This window comes from Cryptomeria japonica, chromosome 11 (genome assembly GCF_030272615.1).
Source record: "Cryptomeria japonica chromosome 11, Sugi_1.0, whole genome shotgun sequence".
In the NCBI taxonomy this organism is placed as follows: Eukaryota; Viridiplantae; Streptophyta; class Pinopsida; order Cupressales; family Cupressaceae; genus Cryptomeria; species Cryptomeria japonica.
This window is the reverse complement of record NC_081415.1, coordinates 522,739,379-522,745,322: the sequence shown is the minus strand read 5'-3', so window position 1 is coordinate 522,745,322 and position 5,944 is coordinate 522,739,379.

Here is a 5,944-nt window from a genome sequence, read left to right as displayed (position 1 = left end):
CGATAAGGCATGCACGATCATTTTAACATGGGGGCATACTTTCCACTCATATCTTCCTTCTTGATACTTTAAGTTACTTAGTGAACTTGCCTTTGCTTTGTAATTTTCGGTATCCTTACTTTTCACGACTCATAGTGAGGGGAACGTTACTACTTGCAGTCATGGTTCTCTCCCTCTCGATCTTCACTTTTACTTTGTCAATCAAATTTGTAAGATCCTTAGTCCACTGGGGGCTTGGTGTATCATACCTTCTTGACGTGATGAAAGTCTTTCAATCTTGTTTCCTTGTACTTGATTGGTAGTATTGGCGTACGCTTATACCCCTGTTAAAGTGGGGGCTAAATGTAGGGTCATAAAATTGTGACCTTGCAATTTTCAACCACATTTGGGTCTTTACATTGGTAGATGAATCCCTAAGCCTAATTGGAGACCCGAGATATACTCAAACATCAGAAACTTGCATTTTCTACCACCCCACACTACCTTTCTGTCACTACCTGTCCTGAATTAGGGCAGGACAGGGGCATGGCACCCCTGTCCCTTCCCTATTTTGGGCCTCCCTTGACCTATTCCTGCATTGGGATTGTCAATTGTGAGCGGGAAAAAGTTTTCCTATGTCGGCATAAGATGGAAAATTAGTTAAAAACCCCCTAATTGGCAAGTATACAAGGAACATTTCCCCTCCTATTTGCATAAGTTCAATAAGTCCAATAATCAAAAATTAAGTTCAAGAAGCGAAATCAAGCATAAGCGATCATAAGGCAAAATTTCCAAGTGACATTGTCATCAAGCATTCAAGCATTGAGAATTCCAAGTCTCCTTTCAAGGCTAGGTGTTGCATTCAAGTCATGGATTCAAACATTGAAGAGGAGATCCCTATCGACATTCAGGACATTCTATTCTACATATCCTTTCAATCAATTCTATCAACATTTCAATTGCATCCTCTCTTGAGGTGAATTTTACTTCAGACATTTCCTTTCATTTACTTGCAAGTATTTTCAATCACTTGGTTAATTCCAAAACGGGGTTTGACCTAAAGGCAAACCCCCAATCCCAACAACATTTCCTCTCTTTTCTATGTGTAGGTTGCAGGTGCATAGCTGTAATTGCAGTTTTAGACTCCATTTTCAAAGACAAAAAAACCCTTTTCGACGCGCAGAGTTTTCGGAGGACCAAGTACACTTTCAACCCGGTCATGACAAATTTTGCTCAAATTTACAGGGGAGATTCGTCTCGACATCCTACTACTAATTCCAGGTGCACAACTTCATCCCGCATCTCTATCTCAAGATATCATCGTTTCTTTGTCATCTTTACACATAATCTCAATTTGTCTATTTTAAAAGAGGGTTACTTTACTTTCCAAATTTATTGCAAATTCCCTACAATTCACTCAGCATTCAATCTCTTTACATTGAGATTGGATCTAGTGAATTCAACCTCCTCTTTTAAATGTAATGTGCATGAGAAGTTGAAGGGAATCCTTTGTGAGACTTTCACTCCTTTCTTGAGTAGGGTAAAGATTTCCACTTGATCTCCCCTTATCACTTTTCACCACATTACAACTCCAACATCAACATTTTTGTGAATGCATGAAATGAAGGCATAGTGAAGGAACTTCCCATTGTCAAGCGATGGGTTTGGAAGCTAGAAACAAATGCTGCATATTCTGATGGAAGCTTGTCCAAAAAGTTGAAAATCAATTGAGAATCCTTCTTGTCAATGTCACAATCCTTAAGCTTTTCTCTTAGCTCATTTTCTTTCATGGCATAATTTTGGATTATATCAAAATTCTTGGGATCCAACAATGCAAGTTCATTGTCAATCTTGTAGCCTCTAATTTCATCAACTTGACTATACAATTTCTCATAGATATCCCAAGCCTCTTTAAATGTGGTACATTTCTCAATGTGAAAAATGAGGTCATTTGACACATACTTTCTCAAGGTTTCAAGAAACATACAATTTTTAGTGAGCCATTCCAATTGAGAGTTAGCATCTTAGGATCTGATCGTGTTGTTATTGTTCCATTTATGTAATGAGTGAGCCATTTTTCCATTAGCTTACTCCATGCTTTGATTTTACATGATGCATAATTATGTGGAGTTAAAAGTGGAAATTTAGGAGAACCCATAACAACAAAATGAAAGAGCACAAGGATAAGAGAGACACAATCACACAAGGCACCCCCCCAAATTCACTCAATCAAACCCCCCCCCAAAAAAAAAAAATAATAATAATAAATAAAAAATGATTTGACAATTTATACTTAGTGCGTGTACAATGGGCCACTTGCAAAAATAGCAAAGTGGACTTCTGATTTTAAATTTACAACTACCTCAAATAGGCTAAAAGAGGCTCAAATTGATAATGCAAGAGATCTAAACTAAGATCCAAGTAAATTACAAGTACCAAGTAGGTAAAAAATGACCAAATTCTAAAAGTGTAATTTCTACTCAATTTGGTGTAAAATTGATAGCACCACGTGAAAATAAATTAAAAATTATGCACTTTAAAAAAAATGACACTTGAAAAAGAGTTCATATGAGCTCGAGTGAAGCCTTTGAAGTTCCAAAATTGAGGATTGGATAGGTACAATTTTGAAAAACTGGACACTATGAAAAAATTGTCCATGAAAATTAGGAAATAACCACACCACTGTGGAGAGCACAAAAAATTAGCCCAAATAGAAAAAATCTGTAGTGAAAAAGGCCTCAAATTGACCAAGTTATGAGCCTTCAAAGTTGGACTGCAAATTTAAAAACTTAAATGAAGAAGGGGTCTTAAATTTTTAAAAAGGTAATGACGTAGTTCTAATGTCAACACTTCACTATGTTAAATTTGATGGTCATCTAGCTGTCAAAAAACTTCACCACCTCCACCTGTGTGTTATGTGGTGTTGAGGTAGCATGGTGTAGCAAATGAAGAGTCACTAGGTTGCAGTGACATGTGTCATAGAGCCGTCATGGTGCTATGTAGAAAACCCATGTGGTGACAAGTTACTATAGCGACAGAGGCTCCTAGAGCATGGAGCTGGACGATCACCAACGAAGGAGGAGGTGCTGGGTTAGAGGTTGACAGGACGAGAAACATGTTGCAAGGTGTGCACCCTTGGTCTCCTTGTGTTGTGTAGTGCAAGTAATGAGTTTGCAACATGACTGAATTGCCTCCCATAGATTCTATGTGTCGTACAGTTGTATCAGGCATTATCAGGTTGATCAGGGATAACCGTGTTTCTAACAAGTGGTATTAGAGCTTGGTCATGGGTTCAAACCCCCCGCTTGCACTGAGGGGGATTGTTGCAAGGTGTGTGCCCTTGGTCTCCTTGTGTTGTGCAACACAAGCAATAGGTTTGTGACATGGATTAACCACCTCCCATGGATTCTATGTGTCACGTGGTTGTATCAGGCATTAACAGGTCGATCTTTTGGTGCAATGACAACCGTGTTTCCAACATAGTAGCGTCGAAAGTGGTGGAAGAAAGGGTAGTTGTCGGGAGATGTAGGGGTTGTAGACAGGTGGCCTGAAGAAGATCAATGGTTGATCAGTGATGTCAATGGTGTATGGAGGAAGGCACAAAGCCTGCAACACATGTAGGCACAGTACGGTGTGGGGGGTGGGGTGATGTCTCCCCCAAAAATAATACAAATATATATTTTTGATAATAATTTTTTACTAAAACTTAAAAAAAAAACATGTGATTTATAAATAAAATTTTGAAATAAAAAATTCGTTGAATTTTTTTTATATCTATATTTTTTAAGAAATCTGTACCACACACCCAAATGGGCAAAAAATTTCCTCCAAGATCCAAATTTGCACTTTCACCGAATATAGCCGAATTTATACTCAATTTTTATGGAAATGACCTCCCAAACTCAATGGTGAGGTCGAAATGGCTGTATGATGCCCCCCAAAAGTACATCTCTTCAAATCCAAAAATGAATTCCTCCAAAAAGTCTTCAAATAGACTACTCAATGAAGCTCCAATGGCTCTGATACCATGTGAGAACTTGCCAAGATCTAGAGCATAGAGAATAGTACAAATAGGAGAGACAATAGTTTGACAAGAATGAACTGTATTCTCATCAATATGCAAATATGATCAACTGGATTAACCAATAGAAAGAAGATTAGGTTGCTTATAAAGGCAAGGCTATATGAATATGTGAGCACACAATCATAACATGTGGCTCAATGAGAAACAAGGGTAGATAGGGGTTGGTAGGAGAAAAAATAAAATATTCCACAAGAGGTGGAATGTAACAACAAAATAAGACCACAAAAGGTGGAATTTCTCCTACATGCATCATCCCTATGTGCACACTTCCCTAAGAGTCTCATTTCCAATCTACTATGAGATGCATTATCCTAAGTCAAGTTAAGTAAAGTGTAATTATGAGAAATAGGTTACACCAACACTACACAAAAGTACAACTATCGACTGGGGTGAACACTCTGGACGAGATCAAGGAATTTGAAGATAATGAAAAGGTAAGGTTTGCAATCTTTAGTACTCTTTCTAAGACTGAATTTACAAAAGTTTGTTTCTTTGAAATCTACTCATGATGTTTGGAATAAATTAGAAAAGACTTAAGAAGGAGATGATATAGTTAAACAAGCTAAGTTTTAGAATGCTAAAACTAAATATGAATGCTTGCGGATGAAAGAAGAAGACAATATAACTAGCTACATGTAAAAGAAAAATGATGTTGAAAATGAGATTAGAGGCATTGGTGGTAACTTGCCGAAAGATGAAGTTGTGAAAAAAGTACTCAAAACTCTTACTAAACCCTATAGCTCTAAGGTTTCAATAATAGAAGAATCACAAAATCACAATAAGTATACTAGAGAATACTTGTATGGCTCATTACTTTCTTTTGAGATGAGAGAATTTAATTGGTACTACTAGTGCAAGAACAAAAACTACATTTAAGGTTACTAAATCAATGAAAGATGAGGAATCTGATGAAGAGAAATTTTATAAGATTGAGGTGAGCTTTGTGAGAAGAATGAAGAAAGAAACTAGAAAGTACAAAAGTAAATTACCCTTTAAATGTTTCAGTTGTGGAAAGATAGATCATTACGCTTCTAGATGTCCTTATAAAATTGCAAATCAAAAGAATAAGGAAATCAAAGGAAATTTCAATAGGAAAGCTTATTATACTAGAGAAGATGCTAATACATTTGATAATGAATATGATTATGAAGAAGACAATGAGTGTTTGTTCTTGGAGGTAAAGGAAGAATCTTGTTTTGCTAAGCTTGGCAAAATTGTGAAGGAAAAATCTCTGGAAGATGCTATTAAAACAAAAGGAATTGTTGTATCTACTTTTCATGCTAGAAGAGATAAAGATGAATGGATTATTGATAGTGCATGTTCAAATCATATGACTGGTGACAAGAGTAAGTTTTTAAAGCTTGAAAAATATGATGGAGGTGTTGTAAGATTTGGAGATGATCAAACAACTAGGATAGTTAGAATTGGTTCTATCAGTTTTGATGGCAAACATAATATTGCCAATGTTTTCTATGTTAAAGGATTAAATCATAATCTTTTGAATTTTGGTCAAATATGTGGAAATGGATATAATATTGTTTTTTAGGATGATGGGTGTGAGATAAAAAAAAGTATGAAATTGTGACTGCAACAGGAAAAAGAACAAATGAAAATGTTTATCAGTTGAGGATAGTTCACAGATATTGTCTGATGGTGCAAATCAATGAGAGTTAGTTATGGCATTGAAGGATGTGTCACATTAATTTTGATAATTTGGTGAGGATGAGTTGAATTCAAGTTGTGAGAGATTTTTTGAAATTACAAAGCCCGCTAATGCTATCTGCAAAGAATGTCAAGTTGGAAAACAAACAAGGAGAAATTTAAAAGTTAAGGAAAAATCTTCTACTGGACAGTTGGAATTAATGCACACTAATCTTTATG